Source organism: Stegodyphus dumicola, chromosome 9, assembly GCF_044657685.1.
Source record: "Stegodyphus dumicola isolate Sdum_Otavi_A_Nest chromosome 9, ASM4465768v1".
NCBI classification, from domain to species: Eukaryota; Metazoa; Arthropoda; class Arachnida; order Araneae; family Eresidae; genus Stegodyphus; species Stegodyphus dumicola.
Window position 1 is genome coordinate 166,908,399 of NC_140776.1, and position 24,825 is coordinate 166,933,223.

The 24,825-nt window shown below is 32.8% G+C and overlaps 1 protein-coding gene and 1 non-coding gene across 2 annotated transcripts in view; both read left to right on the forward strand.

The window, feature by feature from the left end:
* The window catches only part of LOC146995541 (E3 ubiquitin-protein ligase HECTD1-like), a 308,521-nt gene that overhangs the window by 30,887 nt on the left and 252,809 nt on the right, over positions 1-24,825 (forward strand). The gene's annotated exons all lie outside the window — the stretch shown is intronic.
* Positions 17,083-17,155, forward strand: TRNAN-AUU (transfer RNA asparagine (anticodon AUU)). Its single transcript has one exon. It is a non-coding gene; the product is annotated as a tRNA-Asn (tRNA).

Below are 24,825 nucleotides of genomic sequence, written 5' to 3' on the forward strand. Positions count from 1 at the left end.
CTTAAAAGGTTTGAATATTCAAGCCCTTTAAGTTTTACTGAAGTACGAAAATGGCAAAGTTACTTAAAAGGTTTGAATATTCAAGCCCTTTAAGTTTTACTGAAGTACGAAAATGGCAAAGTTACTTAAAAGGTTTGAATATTCAAGCCCTTTAAGTGTTACTGAACTACGAAAATGGCAAAGTTATTTAAAAGGTTTGAATATTCAAGCCCTTTAAGTTTTACTGAAGTACGAAAATGGCAAAGTTACTTAAAAGGTTTGAATATTCAAGCCCTTTAAGTTTTACTGAAGTACGAAAATGGCAAAGTTACTTAAAATGTTTGAATATTCAAGCTCTTTAAGTTTTACTGAAGTACGGAAATGGCAAAGTTATTTTAAAGGTTTGAATATTCAAGCCCTTTAAGTTTTACTGAAGTACGAAAATGGCAAAGTTACTTAAAAGGTTTGAATATTCAAGCACTTTAAGTTTTACTGAAGTACGAAAATGGCAAAGTTACTTAAAAGGTTTGAATATTCAAGCCCTTTAAGTGTTACTGAAGTACGAAAATGGCAAAGTCATTTAAAAGGTTTGAATATTCAAGCCCTTTAAGTTTTACTGAAGTACGAAAATGGCAAAGTTACTTAAAAGGTTTGAATATTCAAGCCCTTTAAGTGTTACTGAAGTACGAAAATCCAAAGTTACTTAAAAGGTTGGAATATTCAAGCCCTTTAAGTTTTACTGAAGTACGAAAATGGCAAAGTTACTTAAAAGTTTTGAATATTCAAGCCCTTTAAGTGTTACTGAAGTACGAAAATGGCAAAGTTACTTAAAAGGTTTGAATATTCAAGCCCTTTAAGTTTTACTGAAGTACGAAAATGGCAAAGTTACTTAAAAGGTTTGAATATTCAAGCCCTTTAAGTTTTACTGAAGTAATAAAATGGCAAAGTTACTTAAAAGGTTTGAATATTCAAGCTCTTCAAGTTTTACTGAAGTACGAAAATGGCAAAGTTACTTAAAAGGTTTGAATATTCAAGCCCTTTAAGTTTTACTGAAGTAATAAAATGGCAAAGTTACTTAAAATGTTTGAATATTCAAGCTCTTCAAGTTTTACTGAAGTACGAAAATGGCAAAGTTACTTAAAAGGTTTGAATATTCAAGCCCTTTAAGTTTTACTGAAGTACGAAAATGGCAAAGTTACTTAAAAGGTTTGAATATTCAAGCCCTTTAAGTGTTACTGAAGTACGAAAACAGCAAAGTTACTTAAAAGGTTTGAATATTCAAGCCCTTTAAGTTTTACTGAAGTACGAAAATGGCAAAGTTATTTAAAAGGTTTCAATATTCAAGCCCTTTAAGTTTTACTGAAGTACGAAAATGGCAAAGTTACTTAAAAGTTCTGAATATTCAAGCATTTTAAGTTTTACTGAAGTACGAAAATGGCAGAGTTATTGAAAAGGTTTGAATATTCAAGCCCGTTAAGTTTTACTGAAGTACGAAAATGGCAAAGTTATTTTAAAGGTTTGAATATTCAAGCCCTTTAAGTGAAGTACGAAAATGGCAAAGTTACTTAAAAGGTTTGAATATCCAAGCCCTTTAAGCTTTACTGAAGTACGAAAATGGCAATGTTACTTAAAAGGTTTGAATATTCAAGCCCTTTAAGTGTTACTGAAGTACGAAAATGGCAAAGTTATTTAAAAGGTTTGAATATTCAAGCCCTTTAAGTTTTACTGAAGTACGAAAATGGCAAAGTTATTTAAAAGGTTTGAATATTCAAGTTTTACTGAAGTACGAAAATGGCAAAGTTATTTTAAAGGTTTGAATATTCAAGCCCTTTAAGTGAAGTACGAAAATGGCAAAGTTACTTAAAAGGTTTGAATATCCAAGCGCTTTAAGTTTTACTGAAGTACGAAAATGGCAAAGTTACTTAAAAGGTTTGAATATTCAAGCCCTTTAAGTTTTACTGAAGTACGAAAATGGCAAAGTTACTTAAAAGGTTTGAATATTCAAGCCCTTTAAGTGTTACTGAAGTACGAAAACGGCAAAGTTACTTAAAAGGTTTGAATATTCAAGCCCTTTAAGTGTTACTGAAGTGCGAAAATGGCAAAGTTATTTAAAAGGTTTGAATATTCAAGCATTTTAAGTTTTACTGAAGTACGAAAATGGCAAAGTTACTTAAAAGGTTTGAATATTCAAGCCCTTTAAGTTTTACTGAAGTACGAAAATGGCAAAGTTACTTAAAAGGTTTGAATATTCAAGCCCTTTAAGTTTTACTGAAGTACGAAAATGGCAAAGTTACTTAAAAGGTTTGAATATTCAAGCCCTTTAAGTTTTACTGAAGTACGAAAATGGCAAAGTTACTTAAAAGGTTTGAATATTCAAGCCCTTTAAGTTTTACTGAAGTACGAAAATGGCAAAGTTACTTAAAAGGTTTGAATATTCAAGCCCTTTAAGTGTTACTGAAGTACGAAAATGGCAAAGTTACTTAAAAGGTTTGAATATTCAAGCCCTTTAATTTTTACTGAAGTACGAAAATGGCAAAGTTACTTAAAAGGTTTGAATATTCAAGCCCTTTAAGTTTTACTGAAGTACGAAAATGGCAAAGTTATTTAAAAGGTTTGAATATTCAAGCCCTTTAAGTTTTACTGAAGTACTAAAATGGCAAAGTTACTTAAAAGGTTTGAATATTCAAGCCGTTTAAGTTTTACTGAAGTTCGAAAATGGCAAAGTTACTTAAAAGGTTTGAATATTCAAGCCCTTTAAGTTTTACTGAAGTACGAAAATGGCAAAGTTACTTAAAATGTTTGAATATTCAAGATCTTTAAGATTTACTGAAGTACGAAAATGGCAAATTTATTTTAAAGGTTTGAATATTCAAGCCCTTTAAGTTTTACTGAAGTACGAAAATGGCAAAGTTACTTAAAAGGTTTGAATATTCAAGCCCTTTAAGTGTTACTGAAGTACGAAAATGGCAAAGTTACTTAAAAGGTTTGAATATTCAAGCCCTTTAAGTTTTACTGAAATACGAAAATGGCAAAGTTACTTAAAAGGTTTGAATATTCAAGCCCTTTAAGTTTTACTGAAGTAATAAAATTGCAAAGTTACTTAAAATGTTTGAATATTCAAGCCCTTTAAGTTTTACTGAAGTACGAAAATGGCAAAGTTACTTAAAAGGTTTGAATATTGAAGCCCTTTAAGTGTTACTGAAGTACGAAAATGGCAAAGTTACATAAAAGGTTTGAATATTCAAGCATTTTAAGTTAAACTGAAGTACGAAAATGGCAGAGTTATTTAAAAGGTTTGAATATTCAAGCGCGTTAAGTTTTACTGAAGTACGAAAATGGCAAAGTTATTTTAAAGGTTTGAATATTCAAGCCGTTTAAGTGAAGTACGAAAATGGCAAAGTTACTTAAAAGGTTTGAATATCCAAGCCCTTTAAGCTTTACTGAAGTACGAAAATGGCAAAGTTACTTAAAAGGTTTGAATATTCAAACCCTTTAAGTGTTACTGAAGTACGAAAATGGCAAAGTTACTTAAAAGGTTTGAATATTCAAGCCCTTTAAGTGTTACTGAAGTACGAAAATGGCAAAGTTATTTAAAAGGTTTGAATATTCAAGCCCTTTAAGTTTTACTGAAGTACGAAAATGGCAAAGTTACTTAAAAGTTTTGAATATTCAAGCATTTTAAGTTTTACTGAAGTACGAAAATGGCAAAGTTACTTAAAAGGTTTGAATATTCAAGCCCGTTAAGTTTTACTGAAGTACGAAAATGGCAAAGTTATTTTAAAGGTTTGAATATTCAAGCCCTTTAAGTGAAGTACGAAAATGGCAAAGTTACTTAAAATGTTTGAATATCCAAGCCCTTTAAGTTTTACTCAAGTACGAAAATGGCAAAGTTACTTAAAAGGTTTGAATATTCAAGCCCTTTAAGTTTTACTGAAGTACGAAAATGGCAAAGTTACTTAAAAGGTTTGAATATTCAAGCCCTTTAAGTGTTACTGAAGTACGAAAACGGCAAATTTACTTAAAAGGTTTGAATATTCAAGCCCTTTAAGTGTTACTGATGTACGAAAATGGCAAAGTTATTTAAAAGGTTTGAATATTAAAGCATTTTAAGTTTTACTGAAGTACGAAAATGGCAAAGTTACTTAAAAGGTTTGAATATTCAAGCCCTTTAAGTTTTACTGAAGTACGAAAATGGCAAAGTTACTTAAAAGGTTTGAATATTCAAGCCCTTTAAGTGTTACTGAAGTACGAAAATGGCAAAGTTATTTAAAAGGTTTGAATATTCAAGCGCTTTAAGTTTTACTGAAGTACGAAAATGCCAAAGTTACTTAAAAGGTTTGAATATTCAAGCCCTTTAAGCGTTACTGAAGTACGAAAATGGCAAAGTTACTTAAAAGGTTTGAATATTCAAGCCCTTTAAGTGTTACTGAAGTACGAAAATGGCAAAGTTACTTAAAAGGTTTGAATTTTCCAGCCCTTTAAATATTACTGAAGTACGAAAATGGCAAAGTTATTTAAAAGGTTTGAATATTCAAGCCCTTTAAGTGTTACTGAATTACGAAAATGGCAAAGTTACTTAAAAGGTTTGAATATTCAAGCCCTTTAAGTTTTACTGAAGTACGAAAATGGCAAAGTTACTTAAAAGGTTTGAATATTCAAGCCCTTTAAGTTTTACTGAAGTACGAAAATGGCAAAGTTACTTAAAAGGTTTGAATATTCAAGCCCTTTAAGTGTTACTGAAGTACGAAAATGGCAAAGTTACTTAAAAGGTTTGAATATTCAAGCCCTTTAAGTTTTACTGAAGTACGAAAATGGCAAAGTTACTTAAAAGGTTTGAATATTCAAGCCCGTTAAGTTTTACTGAAGTACGAAAATGGCAAAGTTATTTTAAAGGTTTGAATATTCAAGCCCTTTAAGTGAAGTACGAAAATGGCAAAGTTACTTAAAAGGTTTGAATATCCAAGCCCTTTAAGTTTTACTCAAGTACGAAAATGGCAAAGTTACTTAAAAGGTTTGAATATTCAAGCCCTTTAAGTTTTACTGAAGTACGAAAATGGCAAAGTTACTTAAAAGGTTTGAATATTCAAGCCCTTTAAGTGTTACTGAAGTACGAAAACGGCAAATTTACTTAAAAGGTTTGAATATTCAAGCCCTTTAAGTGTTACTGATGTACGAAAATGGCAAAGTTATTTAAAAGGTTTGAATATTAAAGCATTTTAAGTTTTACTGAAGTACGAAAATGGCAAAGTTACTTAAAAGGTTTGAATATTCAAGCCCTTTAAGTTTTACTGAAGTACGAAAATGGCAAAGTTACTTAAAAGGTTTGAATATTCAAGCCCTTTAAGTGTTACTGAAGTACGAAAATGGCAAAGTTATTTAAAAGGTTTGAATATTCAAGCGCTTTAAGTTTTACTGAAGTACGAAAATGCCAAAGTTACTTAAAAGGTTTGAATATTCAAGCCCTTTAAGCGTTACTGAAGTACGAAAATGGCAAAGTTACTTAAAAGGTTTGAATATTCAAGCCCTTTAAGTGTTACTGAAGTACGAAAATGGCAAAGTTACTTAAAAGGTTTGAATTTTCCAGCCCTTTAAATATTACTGAAGTACGAAAATGGCAAAGTTATTTAAAAGGTTTGAATATTCAAGCCCTTTAAGTGTTACTGAATTACGAAAATGGCAAAGTTACTTAAAAGGTTTGAATATTCAAGCCCTTTAAGTTTTACTGAAGTACGAAAATGGCAAAGTTACTTAAAAGGTTTGAATATTCAAGCCCTTTAAGTGTTACTGAAGTACGAAAATGGCAAAGTTACTTAAAAGGTTTGAATATTCAAGCCCTTTAAGTTTTACTGAAGTACGAAAATGGCAAAGTTACTTAAAAGGTTTGAATATTCAAGCCCTTTAAGTGTTACTGAAGTACGAAAATGGCAAAGTTACTTAAAAGGTTTGAATATTCAAGCCCTTTAAGTTTTACTGAAGTACGAAAATGGCAAAGTTATTTAAAAGGTTTGAATATTCAAGCCCTTTAAGTTTTACTGAAGTACGAAAATGGCAAAGTTACTTAAAAGGTTTGAATATTCAAGCCCTTTAAGTTTTACTGAAGTACGAAAATGGCAAAGTTATTTAAAAGGTTTGAATATTCAAGCCCTTTAAGTGTTACTGAAGTACGAAAATGGCAAAGATACTTAAAAGGTTTGAATATTCAAGCCCTTTAAGTTTTACTGAAGTACGAAAATGGCAAAGTTACTTAAAAGGTTTGAATATTCAAGCCCTTTAAGTGTTACTGAAGTACGAAAATGGCAAAGTTACTTAAAAGGTTTGAATATTCAAGCCCTTTAGGTTTTACTGAAGTACGAAAATGGCAAAGTTACTTAAAAGGTTTGAATATTCAAGCCCTTTAAGTGTTACTGAAGTACGAAAATCGCAAAGTTACTTAAAAGGTTTGAATATTCAAGCCCTTTAAGTTTTACTGAAGTACGAAAATGGCAAAGTTATTTAAAAGGTTTGAATATTCAAGCCCTTTAAGTTTTACTGAAGTTCGAAAATGGCAAAGTTACTTAAAAGGTTTGAATATTCAAGCCCTTTAAGTGTTACTGAAGTTCGAAAATGGCAAAGTTACTTAAAAGGTTTGAATATTCAAGCCCTTTAAGTTTTACTGAAGTACGAAAATGGCAAAGTTACTTAAAAGGTTTGAATATTCAAGCCCTTTAAGTTTTACTGAAGTACGAAAATGGCAAAGTTATTTAAAAGGTTTGAATATTCAAGCCCTTTAAGTTTTACTGAAGTACGAAAATGGCAAACTTACTTAAAAGTTCTGAATATTCAAGCATTTTAAGTTATACTGAAGTACGAAAATGGCAGAGTTATTTAAAAGGTTTGAATATTCAAGCGCGTTAAGTTTTACTGAAGTACGAAAATGGCAAAGTTATTTTAAAGGTTTGAATATTCAAGCCGTTTAAGTGAAGTACGAAAATGGCAAAGTTACTTAAAAGGTTTGAATATCCAAGCCCTTTAAGCTTTACTGAAGTACGAAAATGGCAAAGTTACTTAAAAGGTTTGAATATTCAAACCCTTTAAGTGTTACTGAAGTACGAAAATGGCAAAGTTACTTAAAAGGTTTGAATATTCAAGCCCTTTAAGTGTTACTGAAGTACGAAAATGGCAAAGTTATTTAAAAGGTTTGAATATTCAAGCCCTTTAAGTTTTACTGAAGTACGAAAATGGCAAAGTTACTTAAAAGTTTTGAATATTCAAGCATTTTAAGTTTTACTGAAGTACGAAAATGGCAAAGTTACTTAAAAGGTTTGAATATTCAAGCCCGTTAAGTTTTACTGAAGTACGAAAATGGCAAAGTTATTTTAAAGGTTTGAATATTCAAGCCCTTTAAGTGAAGTACGAAAATGGCAAAGTTACTTAAAAGGTTTGAATATCCAAGCCCTTTAAGTTTTACTCAAGTACGAAAATGGCAAAGTTACTTAAAAGGTTTGAATATTCAAGCCCTTTAAGTTTTACTGAAGTACGAAAATGGCAAAGTTACTTAAAAGGTTTGAATATTCAAGCCCTTTAAGTGTTACTGAAGTACGAAAACGGCAAATTTATTTAAAAGGTTTGACTATTCAAGCCCTTTAAGTGTTACTGAAGTACGAAAATGGCAAAGTTATTTAAAAGGTTTGAATATTAAAGCATTTTAAGTTTTACTGAAGTACGAAAATGGCAAAGTTACTTAAAAGGTTTGAATATTCAAGCCCTTTAAGTTTTACTGAAGTACGAAAATGGCAAAGTTACTTAAAAGTTTTGAATATTCAAGCATTTTAAGTTTTACTGAAGTACGAAAATGGCAAAGTTACTTAAAAGGTTTGAATATTCAAGCCCGTTAAGTTTTACTGAAGTACGAAAATGGCAAAGTTATTTTAAAGGTTTGAATATTCAAGCCCTTTAAGTGAAGTACGAAAATGGCAAAGTTACTTAAAAGGTTTGAATATCCAAGCCCTTTAAGTTTTACTCAAGTACGAAAATGGCAAAGTTACTTAAAAGGTTTGAATATTCAAGCCCTTTAAGTTTTACTGAAGTACGAAAATGGGAAAGTTACTTAAAAGGTTTGAATATTCAAGCCCTTTAAGTGTTACTGAAGTACGAAAACGGCAAATTTACTTAAAAGGTTTGAATATTCAAGCCCTTTAAGTGTTACTGAAGTACGAAAATGGCAAAGTTATTTAAAAGGTTTGAATATTAAAGCATTTTAAGTTTTACTGAAGTACGAAAATGGCAAAGTTACTTAAAAGGTTTGAATATTCAAGCCCTTTAAGTTTTACTGAAGTACGAAAATGGCAAAGTTACTTAAAAGGTTTGAATATTCAAGCCCTTTAAGTGTTACTGAAGTACGAAAATGCAAAGTTATTTAAAAGGTTTGAATATTCAAGCGCTTTAAGTTTTACTGAAGTACGAAAATGCCAAAGTTACTTAAAAGGTTTGAATATTCAAGCCCTTTAAGCGTTACTGAAGTACGAAAATGGCAAAGTTACTTAAAAGGTTTGAATATTCAAGCCCTTTAAGTGTTACTGAAGTACGAAAATGGCAAAGTTACTTAAAAGGTTTGAATTTTCCAGCCCTTTAAGTATTACTGAAGTACGAAAATGGCAAAGTTATTTAAAAGGTTTGAATATTCAAGCCCTTTAAGTGTTACTGAATTACGAAAATGGCAAAGTTACTTAAAAGGTTTGAATATTCAAGCCCTTTAAGTTTTACTGAAGTACGAAAATGGCAAAGTTACTTAAAAGGTTTGAATATTCAAGCCCTTTAAGTGTTACTGAAGTACGAAAATGGCAAAGTTACTTAAAAGGTTTGAATATTCAAGCCCTTTAAGTTTTACTGAAGTACGAAAATGGCAAAGTTACTTAAAAGGTTTGAATATTCAAGCCCTTTAAGTGTTACTGAAGTACGAAAATGGCAAAGTTACTTAAAAGGTTTGAATATTCAAGCCCTTTAAGTTTTACTGAAGTACGAAAATGGCAAAGTTATTTAAAATTTTGAATATTCAAGCCCTTTAAGTTTTACTGAAGTACGAAAATGGCAAAGTTACTTAAAAGATTTGAATATTCAAGCCCTTTAAGTTTTACTGAAGTACGAAAATGGCAAAGTTATTTAAAAGGTTTGAATATTCAAGCCCTTTAAGTGTTACTGAAGTACGAAAATGGCAAAGATACTTAAAAGGTTTGAATATTCAAGCCCTTTAAGTTTTACTGAAGTACGAAAATGGCAAAGTTACTTAAAAGGTTTGAATATTCAAGCCCTTTAAGTGTTACTGAAGTACGAAAATGGCAAAGTTACTTAAAACGTTTGAATATTCAAGCCCTTTAGGTTTTACTGAAGTACGAAAATGGCAAAGTTACTTAAAAGGTTTGAATATTCAAGCCCTTTAAGTGTTACTGAAGTACGAAAATCGCAAAGTTACTTAAAAGGTTTGAATATTCAAGCCCTTTAAGTTTTAATGAAGTACGAAAATGGCAAAGTTACTTAAAAGGTTTGAATATTCAAGCCCTTTAAGTTTTACTGAAGTACGAAAATGGCAAAGTTATTTAAAAGGTTTGAATATTCAAGCCCTTTAAGTTTTACTGAAGTACGAAAATGGCAAAGTTACTTAAAAGGTTTGAATATTCAAGCCCTTTAAGTTTTACTGAAGTACGAAAATGGCAAATTTACTTAAAATGTTTGAATATTCAAGCGCTTTAAGTTTTACTGAAGTACGAAAATGGCAAAGTTACTTAAAAGGTTTGAATATTCAAGCCCTCTAAGTTTTACTGAAGTACGAAAATGGCAAAGTTACTTAAAAGGTTTGAATATTCAAGCCCTTTAAGTTTTACTGAAGTACGAAAATGGCAAAGTTACTTAAAAGGTTTCAATATTCAAGCCCTTTAAGTTTTACTGAAGTACGAAAATGGCAAAGTTACTTAAAAGGTTTTAATATTCAAGCCCTTTAAGTTTTACTGAAGTACGAAAATGGCAAAGTTACTTAAAAGGTTTGAATATTCAAGCCCTTTAAGTGTTACTGAAGTACGAAAATGGCAAAGTTACTTAAAAGGTTTGAATATTCAAGCCCTTTAATATTTACTGAAGTACGAAAATGGCAAAGTTACTTAAAAGGTTTGAATATTCAAGCCCTTTAAGTTTTACTGAAGTACGAAAATGGCAAAGTTACTTAAAAGGTTTGAATATTCAAGCCCTTTAAGTTTTACTGAAGTACGAAAATGGCAAAGTTACTTAAAAGGTTTGAATATTCAAGCCCTTTAAGCGTTACTGAAGTACGAAAATGGCAAAGTTACTTAAAAGGTTTGAATATTCAAGCCCTTTAAGCGTTACTGAAGTACGAAAATGGCAAAGTTACTTAAAAGGTTTGAATATTCAAGCCCTTTAAGTGTTACTGAAGTACGAAAATGGCAAAGTTACTTAAAAGGTTTGAATTTTCCAGCCCTTTAAGTATTACTGAAGTACGAAAATGGCAAAGTTATTTAAAAGGTTTGAATATTCAAGCCCTTTAAGTGTTACTGAATTACGAAAATGGCAAAGTTACTTAAAAGGTTTGAATATTCAAGCCCTTTAAGTTTTACTGAAGTACGAAAATGGCAAAGTTACTTAAAAGGTTTGAATATTCAAGCCCTTTAAGTGTTACTGAAGTACGAAAATGGCAAAGTTACTTAAAAGGTTTGAATATTCAAGCCCTTTAAGTTTTACTGAAGTACGAATATGGCAAAGTTACTTAAAAGGTTTGAATATTCAAGCCCTTTAAGTGTTACTGAAGTACGAAAATGGCAAAGTTACTTAAAAGGTTTGAATATTCAAGCCCTTTAAGTTTTACTGAAGTACGAAAATGGCAAAGTTATTTAAAAGGTTTGAATATTCAAGCCCTTTAAGTTTTACTGAAGTACGAAAATGGCAAAGTTACTTAAAAGGTTTGAATATTCAAGCCCTTTAAGTTTTACTGAAGTACGAAAATGGCAAAGTTATTTAAAAGGTTTGAATATTCAAGCCCTTTAAGTGTTACTGAAGTACGAAAATGGCAAAGATACTTAAAAGGTTTGAATATTGAAGCCCTTTAAGTTTTACTGAAGTACGAAAATGGCAAAGTTACTTAAAAGGTTTGAATATTCAAGCCCTTTAAGTGTTACTGAAGTACGAAAATGGCAAAGTTACTTAAAAGGTTTGAATATTCAAGCCCTTTAAGTTTTACTGAAGTACGAAAATGGCAAAGTTACTTAAAAGGTTTGAATATTCAAGCCCTTTAAGTGTTACTGAAGTACGAAAATCGCAAAGTTACTTAAAAGGTTTGAATATTCAAGCCCTTTAAGTTTTACTGAAGTACGAAAATGGCAAAGTTATTTAAAAGGTTTGAATATTCAAGCCCTTTAAGTTTTACTGAAGTTCGAAAATGGCAAAGTTACTTAAAAGGTTTGAATATTCAAGCCCTTTAAGTGTTACTGAAGTTCGAAAATGGCAAAGTTACTTAAAAGGTTTGAATATTCAAGCCCTTTAAGTTTTACTGAAGTACGAAAATGGCAAAGTTACTTAAAAGGTTTGAATATTCAAGCCCTTTAAGTTTTACTGAAGTACGAAAATGGCAAAGTTATTTAAAAGGTTTGAATATTCAAGCCCTTTAAGTTTTACTGAAGTACGAAAATGGCAAAGTTACTTAAAAGGTTTGAATATTCAAGCCCTTTAAGTTTTACTGAAGTACGAAAATGGCAAAGTTACTGAAAGGGTTTGAATATTCAAGCCCTTTAAGTTTTACTGAAGTACGAAAATGGCAAAGTTACTTAAAATGTTTGAATATTCAAGCTCTTTAAGTTTTACTGAAGTACGAAAATGGCAAAGTTACTTAAAATGTTTGAATATTCAAGCCCTTTAAGTGTTACTGAAGTACGAAAATGGCAAAGTTACTTAAAAGGTTTGAATATTCAAGCCCTTTAAGTTTTACTGAAGTACGAAAATGGCAAAGTTTTTTAAAAGGTTTGAATATTCAAGCCCTTTAAGTTTTACTGAAGTACGAAAATGGCAAAGTTACTTAAAAGGTTTGAATATTCAAGCCCTTTAAGTTTTACTGAAGTACGAAAATGGCAAATTTACTTAAAATGTTTGAATATTCAAGCGCTTTAAGTTTTACTGAAGTACGAAAATGGCAAAGTTACTTAAAAGGTTTGAATATTCAAGCCCTTTAAGTTTTACTGACGTACGAAAATGGCAAAGTTACTTAAAAGGTTTGAATATTCAAGCCCTTTAAGTTTTACTGAAGTACGAAAATGGCAAAGTTACTTAAAAGGTTTGAATATTCAAGCCCTTTAAGTTTTACTGAAGTACGAAAATGGCAAAGTTACTTAAAAGGTTTGAATATTCAAGCCCTTTAAGTTTTACTGAAGTACGAAAATGGCAAAGTTACTTAAAAGGTTTGAATATTCAAGCCCTTTAAGTGTTACTGAAGTACGAAAATGGCAAAGTTACTTAAAAGGTTTGAATATTCAAGCCCTTTAAGTTTTACTGAATTTCGAAAATGGCAAAGTTACTTAAAAGGTTTGAATATTCAAGCCCTTTAAGTTTTACTGAAGTACGAAAATGGCAAAGTTACTTAAAAGGTTTGAATATTCAAGCCCTTTAAGTGTTACTGATGTACGAAAATGGCAAAGTTACTTAAAAGGTTTGAATATTCAAGCCCTTTAAGTGTTACTGAAGTACGAAAATGGCAAAGTTACTTAAAAGGTTTGAATATTCAAGCCCTTTAAGTGTTACTGAAGTGCGAAAATGGCAAAGTTACTTAAAAGGTTTGAATATTCAAGCCCTTTAAGTTTTACTGAAGTACGAAAATGGCAAAGTTACTTAAAAGGTTTGAATATTCAAGCCCTTTAAGTGTTACTGAAGTACGAAAATGGCAAAGTTACTTAAAAGGTTTGAATATTCAAGCCCTTTAAGTGTTACTGAAGTACGAAAATGGCAAAGTTACTTAAAAGGTTTGAATATTCAAGCCCTTTAAGTTTTACTGAAGTACGAAAATGGCAAAGTTACTTAAAAGGTTTGAATATTCAAGCCCTTTAAGTTTTACTGAAGTACGAAAATGGCAAAGTTACTTAAAATGTTTGAATATTCAAGCTCTTTAAGTTTTACTGAAGTACGAAAATGGCAAAGTTATTTTAAAGGTTTGAATATTCAAGCCGTTTAAGTTTTACTGAAGTACGAAAATGGCAAATTTGCGCAAATCATAATGAACCATAAGAACAACGTAGATGAGATAAAATTACTATTAAATTATTATCGAAAAAAAAATGAAACAAACTGCTCTGCATTTAATCTATTTCCCGGTATCTGAACCCTGTAGCACGGCTAGTGTTCAACGGCTTTATTGCCAGGACACTGGTGGACATTACTTATAAAATTAAACTTTTCGTTGCAGTGAAATTAATATATATGCATCTGTTCGTGCTCACGTTACACACGGGGAAAACATCGAAAACATCCATGTTGTCAGTCCATCCAGCTGTTGTTGTTGTTGACTAATGCTAACTTGTCTGCTTGTACTATAGTCAGCCCAAGCCTACTAAATTCCTCGTGACAACGAGCGCAATATAACGCCTGTCGTTGGCAACAGCCTTGAGCACCTTACAGGTGACAGCGCGATTCTCTCGGGGCGGGTCCGATTGTCTCTCACCCCTCTTCCCCTATCACCAACCTCTCGAGAGGACTTGGCTAACCGCATATTTAGAGGGTCCCCCATGCTGCACGAACACTATACATTTACAAATATCCATGCCTCCTCTGGGATTCGAACTAGGGCCATACAGCACGGCAATCAGCAACGCTAACCCCTAGACTGGCTAGGCGGTGCTGACAGGACTTTTGCCGGCATTTGAACCTGTGTCGCTCTACCAGAATTCAACGGCTGTGTTGCTGGGATAGTGGTGGGTTTCACATATAAAGCAAGTTTTTTTTTCTCATGCGAATATGTAAGTGATAATAATAATCAGTTAGCTATCTAGTCTATCGAAATTTTAACTGGAGCAATTCTTAATAGAGAAAACTTCTAATATTGAAGTTAGAAACTTTTTACTTGAGTCGTAACCAAAAACTATATAATCCGAAAAACGTTATGGTTCAATCATTATGAAACGCTGCCATTCATTTGCTTTCCGAGAGACTAGACAATCATTAATTAGCATGGCTCTTCAATTTATCTTTTAAGTAGCTTTTCAAATAGCGAGTTTCCAAAGTGTTGCTATACTTAATGCATCTTTCTGCTTTACATTGCATTGCATAACAAATTTAGTTACTTAAAATAAGTAATAAATATAGTTTTAGTTTTAACTATCTAATTAATATATTTCAAAATAATTTAATTTATAATAAATTCTGCTGGAAAATTTTATGAATATTTGTAGCATTATTGTAATTAGTAAAAATGTTTCTAGTTTCATATATTGGGAGTCTCAGTATAGAGTCTTTTTAAATTAGTTCAGTGGATTAAAACAAATCATTGACGGAACAACAAGATTTGTTGGAGAAACAAGATTGCAAGGGTTGCTTAATATTGAGTAAATGGCTGTGTCATTGAATTGGCGAGATACTGGCAATCTGGCAATGGCATTGGCGATTAATTTTTTTTCCCAAATTTGGTGAGACATCGCCCAAAGTCGCCAAACTTGCGACCATTTGGTGACATTTTGATCCTGTCCCTGTATACCTGTAATTGGTACTGTATTTGATCCCTATATGTAACTTTAACCATATACACCAGGCAGGTACTAGAGATTTCTCGGCGGCAGGGGTAAAACTATGCAAACCAGGAAAGAACATCAATTCTCAGTTTTTTTTTAGTTCAGATTCGATTTGGGAGTGTTGAGATTATCTTCTTAGATGCGCTTTGCATTGCATGTGTTTAACGTTCTTAGTAGTTTGAAACGTAACTACTGATTGTGCTCTCTGATGCTAAGAAGAGATGTACCTGTATGTAGAAAGTTCCAGAACTGTAAAGTGTTCGATCCATTACGAACCAGTATGCACGCAACAATATATTAAAATCGTTAATTATTTATACTATGACTGTAAGAAGAGACAACTTTTGTTATAAAGATTCTCCTAACACCTACTTTTCAGCTCCAAATTCATAAGGCATATTACGACACTTAAATCAACACTATCCGTAGCGTAATTGCCATTATGCAAGAATTCTACTGGTTGCATTGCATTTACACAGCAAAGAATTGTGCGGTTTTTTTTTCTTTGTTACATACATTACGGTACGGGTTCGTGGATTTGGAGTGAATAACGACGGCAGCACTTCAAAAAGTATCGAAACACAATCTATTAGCCAGTATTATTCAAGACAGTTCCAAACAAACGTTTACAGTCGTCGAAGAACTACGATAAATACTTCGGAACAATCAGCTACACAGCCCCCAGGCTATAACATTGGAGACAGCTTCACGGCAAAGCACCAGAATACAGCTCCCGACTCTGCTCGGTCGTTCTCGGAACTTTAATCCCTATATGTAACTTTAACCATCTACACCAGGCAGGTACTAGAGATTTCTCGTCGGCCGGGGTACTCTCGAGACTCTCGATGCACTCAACGATGCACTAGAGTACAGCTCCCGACTCCTCGGTTCAGTCGTTTCCGAAGCTCAACACATTCGACGATGCACTAACTTGCGATACACTAAGGGACTCTCTCGATGCACTAGACTAGACACTCACTTACTGACTATCAACTCGATACTAACTCCGCACGGACTAACTCTCCGCGTATCACCAAGGTTTATATAGTTTTTGGCTTGTGTTCGAGAACATTCTGGGCTCAACCAGTAAGAATTCGTTCCAGAAGGTTCTCCATTCGTCCATGGCGCATCGGCAATTTTGTCGCCAAATGAAAAATTTCTCGCCAAATGTGGCAACCCTGCCTTCTTTTGCCATTTTCTGGCAACCCTAAAACTGCTTTGCGGGGAAGCTATCTTACCGCGCATGGACATTTCGTAACAGAATGAAACTGAGGAACAGGTCTCTCTGCTACTATCTCCTGGCAGTCGAAGGACTGTATTTCATTTTACACAGTCAGCATCTTCAAAGAAGCTGAAGAATCGGCTCCCGAGCTTTACCATCGAATGTGGCCCTACTTCACATTATCTTCTCGAGTGAGAATTTATCCCTCACATTATGCTGAGCTAGATTCGCACAGAGGTTCCGGTCTGTAAGACCTTAAAATTCACATATACCCAAACTCACGTATAACTCAGATTCACATACAATGTTTTAGAACATTTAAGCAACTGATTTTGCAGTTATTCAGTGCCCATTGAAAAGAAAACTATGAAATAATAACTAAAAAGAAAATCCGAAAGTGTTCCAATTTTAGTGATCGCCCCCCCCCCCAAGATGATTTTGCTAAGGTGTTTTACTCTCTCGCTAAGCTCACTGTCCCCCAATCTGCTGTTGCACTCACTGCTACTAACCCATTTCTTTTTGTCTTTTTAGCTTTATTATTAAGAATATTTTTCTTTGCACTTACGCCATATACAATTCAATTGTAAAATTACACAAATTTTAAAAGCAGCATAGCAAAGTACGTTTAGAATTCTGTATGCAGTGGTAAATGTTGGAACATATTTTTCTATTTTTGTTCAGTCTTTCCTCAATTAATCATATTCTTGCTCAGTTTCCTTAGTAACATGAGTTGCAAACTTTTTCAGTTAGGTTTGCCCCTGTAGGACTATTGTTTCGTTTTGCGATTTTGAGTTGGTTCACTATAAATGTCCGTTTCACTTTTGAAACTGTTGCCACCAAATGTTAGAGTCCTGCATTATATTGGAAGAAATTAAATAATGAAAAATCTGCATAAATGTATGTCTATTTCTCGCATTGGGATAAAACAACGCTACATAGAGCCATGGAATTTTGAATGACGGCATCCTCCTACCAATATGGGCACGTGGAAGCACAAATTTGAAATTTAGAATATGTTTTATGATCGAGTTCATATTTTGTAAAACTTTAACGAATTTTTGATTAACAAACTCAAGGATTTCAAACCGAGCAATGGCAACGTTATGAGGTACTTCCCCCCCGTTTTCCTAGCGTGCCTTCGTGGTGTAGTGGTCAGCACACTGAGCTATTATTCCAGAGGTCCGTGGTTCGATTCCCGGCGAAGGCGATTGCTAATTTTTCAATTCTCCTGCATCCAAAAAAAAAAAAAAATCCTAATGTCTCTACAAACTAATTTGCGGTATTGCTCTTGAACTGAATTTTATGGTTTAAGTGCGAAGAACGTGATATTTAATAAATAAAAGTAGCTGGCCAAATTCAGCATTAAAATCACAAAGTGTTTAAAGAGAGCGTATGTATAAAATTTTGGATAGAGAGTCTCGTGTGCTAGGAAAAAAAAAATAAAAAAGTTATATTCCGTACGGTTTGAGACTGCTTGCTTTCAAACTATTGAATTTGTTGATAAAAAATTCATTGAAGTTTTACAAAGCATGAAATACGAAACTCAAAATTCAGAATTCGGGCTTTCAGGTGCATATGTTCGGGTGGAGGACTACGTTACCCAAAACTGGAGGATTGTAGATACCGTCGTTTTCTTTACAGTGCCAGGAACGTACATTCATACATGCAGATGCTTCATTACTTAACTTCTTTAAAAATAATATTTGATGGCAACAATTTGAAAAGTGACTAAGCCGTTTATGGTGGACAATGGAAGATGCAGTTTCAAGACTAGAATCCCTTTTGGGCTTAGATCCACTTTAAACTTTAATAGTGATTGAATTACAGAAATACTTGGAAAATAAAGAAACCATAACCCAAATGTGCAGCTACAAAGTGTGGACATTTGTAATTTTATGTGGAATAACTTGCCATGTATCACTGTTTATGGCTTTAGATATCTTAACATCACTGCAGTTTCAACGAACGTTTCGTGTATTTCTATAAGAAGTGGAGGAAGAAGTATTTCAATTAAACTGTAAAAGAAATTCATTTCTTGTTCGAAGTCGTTATATATAATTACACATTTTCTCGATCAAATTGATAACATTTACAATTTTATAGACTATAGCCAGGAGGTGGCAATTTCGAACGAAGTGATAAGATGAGAAAAGCAATTTGGACGACTGTAAATTTTCTCATTTTGTTCAAAAACCTGTTTCAGGACATAAATCATAATTTTCGAAATGCCACTGGCGAACAATAGCAATTTCTTAATTGCTTGGCCTTCGGCAATAAAATTCCACGGGGCAATTCTGAAGCTTTCTGCATTTGCGTGTTCCTCAATGATTCAATTAAAGTTCTGATTAATTTAGTTGGAGTCTAACTGAGGAAAATTGTAAATAGATTTTGATGCAATGATTGTTTTCCTTGAACTTTAGAGTTTTTATGTGTCCTATATTTTACCAGCAAGATTTTTTTTACTCCAATCTGTAGCATCCGATATTTTTTTTACTTTTAATTTAAAGAGTACACTAGCTTCAGTAACTAAGAGGGGACATAGGAGGCTGCAAAGGAATCGTCTTCTACCACGACAATGCGATATCTCATACCTCTTTCTCAAAACGAGCGAAATTATTGGAGCTTGGTTAGGAAGTGATGTCGCATCCTCCATATAAACCCAACTTTACACCATCGGATTATCATTTATTTCTAAGTTTGCAAAACTTCTTAAATGGTAAAAATGTCTGTAGTACAGATGATCTAAATCGCACTTGGGTGAGTTTTTTGAAAATAAAAACCAGAATTTTCGTGAGCGCGGAATAAAGAATTTATCAGAAAGATGGTAAAAGGTTATCGAACATAATGAAGATATTTGAATGATTCAAGTTTATTTTTTGTATAGAAAAAGTTGAGTTTTATTTTATACTAAACAATCGAAATTAGTCCGATTTTGTGATCTAATAAACTTTCAACGGTTTTCTCTCATAACAATCATTGAAATATATCTATAAGCCCTAGTGGGTTCTACTTTCTTTCCAAAGATGCATTCTTATTTACCTGAAGACATTTGTTGATTAGTCAAAATAAATATGCGTTCTTGTTGCTAATGCTCACTTGTCTGACGTATAAGTCAGCCAAGCCCACAAATTCCTCGTGGCAAGGAGCGCAATTTTACTCTTACCGTTGGCAACAGCCTTGAGCACGCGATTTAGCTTATTTCTGTCCCCAGTTTTGATGGAGAGCACCCCGGGGGGGTTGACGGGTCCGAGGATTTCCTATCTCTCTTTCCTTACCACCAAACTCTCGAGAGGGCTTTCTGTTCGCCGCATATTTGAGTGCCCTCATCCCGCAAGAACACTATACATTTACAAACACCCATGCTTTCTTAGGGATTCGAACCCGGGCCCTACGGTATGGCAGTCAGCGAAGTTAACCACTATGCCGGTTGGGCAGCCACGAATAGCAGTAGTATTTTAATACTGAAATGGCGATATATTACTGTGTATTATTTATCGTACAAAAAGATTAAATATTACAAGTAGGAAAAATGTGTTTATAAATTTAAAAAAAAATATTTATTTACTTTAATAACTAAATAAGTGAAAAAAATTGCATTCTGAAAACTTTAACGTAAAAGTGTTACAACTGGGAGATTTTTTTTTTGTCATTAAATGAATTAATGAAAATAATACCTACTATTATTATCATCTAGGCTGAAAGCTTCATTGTTCAACACAAATCAGTTGAACTAAAAAAAATTAATTTTGAAAATCCGGGTGTTTGTTTTTAAGCATGAAGAGCTATAAATAAGACATTACTATTAAATGCATTATGATTTGAAAAAATTTATATATTAAAAAATCTGATGAGTACAACCACATGACTTCTTTGTACGGAATATTAAATTATACGCATTTTTTTCTTGAATTTCATTTAAATTGATTGGATTGAATAAAATCTGCTTCGTCGACAGCGCATAGAATAAATGCACTCTTTAAAATTCACTCTATTTGTTTACTATAACGACAGTCTGGCGCTAGGTTCACTTAACAGTATTATATTTCGTTCATATTATAACTCAGAATGCACAAAATTTGTATCATTTAAAGAATTATCTAATCGTTGCCACATGTTATTTTCAAATACTATAATAAAGCTAGAACGATGTATGAAAGAAATTAAGAAAACAAAACAGAAAAGAAACAGTTTTTCACATACGATTGAGTATTTCTCATTCAATTAATTCAGTTCTCACCTCGCGACAAGGCAAAAATACAAAAAAAACTCAAAATATCTGTATTAAAAATTAGGAAGTAAATCTTAAACGCTTATTTCCTCGAAAAGATTCCAGAAAGGTTTAAGCATGATTTAATTCGCAATAATAAATGAAGACGTTATTTTTATTGTTGCGAAGCTTAGTCTCTCCAGATTGGCAACAAATCTACAATTCTGCTGTTTCAAATGTAAACAAATATGTCCGCCATGTTATTTAAAACTTAACCGCACTTAAACAGCTTTTAAATTGTTGATAATTGTACAAATATTGCTTCCAGAATTACGAAAGGCATAAAAACTTTAACCGGAAGATAAGAACAACATAATTCAATCATTTTTAAAGCAAAAAATGTACAATGTACAAACATATAAGAGTAAAGAAACAGAGATCACTGTGCCGAGTAACAGAGTGGATATATATATAAATATAATATTTATATACGTTTGGTGCGGCCGATCGCAACCAAAATACGAAGTGCACATCTACATGTTATTACAGTCCTATATACAAAATTTCAACGTTCTGAGGCTACTCGTTTTCGAGTTATGCGAGATACGGGGTACGTACGTACGTACGCACGTACGTACATACGTTCGTACATACGCCACGAAAAATTCTCTTCAGAATTCATTTTAAAGCAGTTTTATAATTTTTTTTGGAGGAAACCAGTCTTCTATTCTGTCCTTACGTACAGATATCACGCAAAAACATCGTTAAATTGCATTCGAAAGCGGTCAAAATGGATATTTTCGTTGAAATATGCTGCCTGAAAATTTTCGCGATTACAATACTTCCTTTTTACTTCGTACAAGAAAGTAAAAAAGAAATAAATAAAGAGGACTGCGTTCTATAAGGTATAAGGTATTTCATTCATACTTCCAGCATGCTTTTGTGGTGTAAGGACAGCACACTCCGCGCGTATTCGAGAGGTCCAAGTTAGAGACTCGGAATAGGCATTACACTTGTTTCATGTCTTCTGCTTACAAATAATCTAATGACTATAGTGGTCTCCGAACTGGAGAGATGGTTGATGATGATTCTTCACTACCAGGATTCTTCACCACCAGGTCCCCTATTCCGCAGTCGCCCATTAAAAGGGGAGGTATGTGAGGCATTTTCTCCCTCATTCCAGCATGCTTTCGTGGTGTAGCGGCAGCACACTTGGCGCGTATTCGAGAGGTCCAGGCTGGAGACTCTGCGAGGGCACTGCACATTTTTCATGTCTTCTGCTTCCAAATTCCAAACAATCTAACGACTCTACAAAGTCAGGTAAATTTTCATCATTATTATTAGATTTTATTTTTTAAACGAGCAATGACACGAAAAATTAGATAGTTTGCTTTAAGGAATAACATGAGTTGAAAGTTTCACGTCGGCGCGTTATATAGTGTTATACTAATACCGTAAAATAACAATATTTGCATGCCGCTAAAATGCACAGAAATTGTTAAGAAAACATAAATTCGTTTCCTAAATGATTAATTTTTTTTTTTTAATAATAACGAACATCTCATTTCTACAGAAGACAAATAAAAGATCTTGCGTCTTGACCATTGGCTACAATTCCTCTTCATTAAATATATTGAACAAAAGCCACTGAGTGAAAACAGTAACACCTCTTTAATGTTGTAAAAAGGCTAACTCCGAAGTAATAAGAAAACTTGATATTAGGATTTTTTATTAAATTTCTTTCCCCAAATCTGAGGCAATTTCATATACTTTTAATGTAGGTTGGCATTTTAATGTTCACTATCTATATGGTGTCAGGTTGATATATTGAGTAGGACATTCTCGTATAATGTTACAAGTATTACAAAATCGAATTGTATTTGTCTAAAACAAGGTTTCACTTTTTGGCGCTACAGATGCTACTTCCAACACGCAACCTTCCCAATTAGAAAATAAAGGCCACGCCTAACCCTGAGGGGACGTTTTCTCGTTTCATCTTCCTAGTCTCACGAAAACCATGAAAAGTTTTAAGCGTAAGTTTATAAGTTAGTAGTGGCACGGCTGACAATCACGTAGATTTACAATCTTTTATTATTTTATTAAAAAAATGGGTTTTCTCTTACTCAAAACTTTTTACCTCCTGCGCAGACGCTTACAGAAAGAATTGCATCGAAATTCGGATCAAAAGACCTTTTTCCTATTCCATTAGATAAATGTCCCGGGCTAAATAAGTTACCACTTAATATTTAATAAAACTCACTGAAAAACCTTTTCATTGGCGATGGGGTGGGGGGAGATACTTGAGGGAAAATCAAGGTTTCGTCGCTTTGGAGAAAATACCTCACCTACAGGAAACTTCTCTGCTATTCTTAAATTCATATTTAATTCAACTTTGACCCAGTTTTGGGACACGTGGGCCAAAGAGTCCCGTTATTTTCATGTCTTTCATTTCCCAACGTGTTTGTGTTAAAGCATTTACTTACATTTCCCTTAAGTAGGAGCGGAAAATGCTTCAGCTCTTCAAATATTGACAGAGGGTGTCACGCTCAGTGGAGGGTGAAATGGAAGTTGAAGTATTTATTTAAATAAAATATTTTCTTCCGCGGAGATCGGAAACAAAAGAGAGATACTTCTGTTTCTATTTGGATTAAGCAGATAATGATTGCTTGGAATTATTTCGGAATATTCCGAGGGCATTCTGTGATTTTCTAATACAATACTAGTCAAAAGAAAATTACATTTTGGAACGAGATGTTTCCGCTGTTTTTCCACCTCTATTTCCCTTACGGAAAAAATAAATATAATTTATCCTTTGCTTGTGTCTGATGATAAAATGATTTATGTGCAATAAAGGAAAGAAAAATAAAAAAGAATGAGGAAAAATGAAGAAAATTTTAACGTGTTTGTAAAACTGTTAATTCTTATATTATAGTCCCATTAATGTCTGAATGGGTAAGAGATAACACTGAAGTATATTTACTCTGATTAAGCTTACTCTGATCTCCACACAAAACTCAGTTCAACAGCAAAATAACAAGATATTTAAAATAGTGTTTAAAATAGTGTATGTAAATAGTTTCCGATATAGTCCCGTGGTTTTATCCCCTACAGTGTTTCCACAGATCGCTTTCAAGTGTTAAAGTTTGTTAATCAAAAGTTCCTTAAAGTTTTACAAAATATGAAATAGATTGTAGATTTGCGCGCCTCCAACTTGCACGCAACCAAGAGGTGACTGTTGAAACTGGATAAATGACAGAGTCTTGCTAAGGGTTTAAGTCCCTTTTTATTCAACGTAATAAATTACAAGTGCGTGCTCTTGACGCTCACAAACTACGCCAACTCGGCGGTAAAATAAAAATAAGAACCTGAAAAGAAACTAATAACAAGACTCTAACTACGAGGCTCTCTAAAAGTAACTAACCTCACCGCGTTTTACAATACCGCTGCTAATTCAGCAAACTTTGAATATCCCTATGAACGATTAACAATTCTTCACACAGGCCGAAATGCGGGGTTCTTCAATTTCTGGCTAACTACCTCCGCGCTCGTGAAGTAAGAACAGCACACCTCGAACTCGTTTCCTTTCTATTTAACTCAGAATACTTCCGCTGATAATTTGAATCCTTGCGCGTTCAACTAAAATTTACAAAAAAACTGTGTAAAGGACATATTTTAGGGGAACAGAAACCTATTTAATTACAGTTACTTTTCCATTATATCTAAAATACGTTTGTTTTAAAAACCTATTCATTATAATTAATAAAGAATTTTCTGCAATTAAAATAACAGTCATTGCGAAATGTTGTTAAAAAGTCCAGATAAAATGAATTTTAAATGAAGAACTTAACTCTGTATTCGATACGTACTTTCGGAACATCGAATTTAAATATAAGAATATATATAGTCGATATATATAGTATGTAAATTCTATTAGAAACAATGTCCATTTTTGTCAGACACGATTTTATAAAAACTGGAAGCAGAAGAAATTTGCAAGAAAGCTAAATTTGAAAGTTTTGTTAAATTCCAATTGGTTAAAAATTTGATTTGTGATTCTAAATTGTTGCAGAAGTCTTTAAAATTCGGTATGACTAGTAATAACTTAGAGCAAAATCCTTAAATATTTTTTTAAACATTGAAGAACAATAATTTAGGCCATACAAAATGTCCTTGCTGTACTTCAATTAACTGAATTAAAATGCGCTTTGAACCATTGTACTGAAAAGTATCTGATGTGCAGATCACGTGACTTCCCTGTGCGGTATAGTAAATATACACTCTTTTTTTTTTTTTTTTTTTTTTTTTTTTTTTTTTTCTGAACTTCATTTAAAGTATATTTCCTCGAATTTCATGAGAGAGGTTTTTCACATTCAGTCAATTCAGTTCTCACTTTGCGGCGAAGCAAAAATGCATGCAAACTCAAAACATCTTCATTAAAAATTATAAAATACAGAAAAACCTAAAACACGAAATACAGATGAAGACAGTTTAAAAAAAAATTGCAGTTAAAATTTGTATGCAAAAACAAGCACTTCGGCCAACGGGCAGGAAGATCAAATTTTTGCTGCACACAACATGAAGTTAACTTTGGGACCACTGGGCAAAAGACACTGAAGTTGGTGCACTAAGTGACTTAAATCAGTACTCTACTAAGCATTTCAAATGTAAAA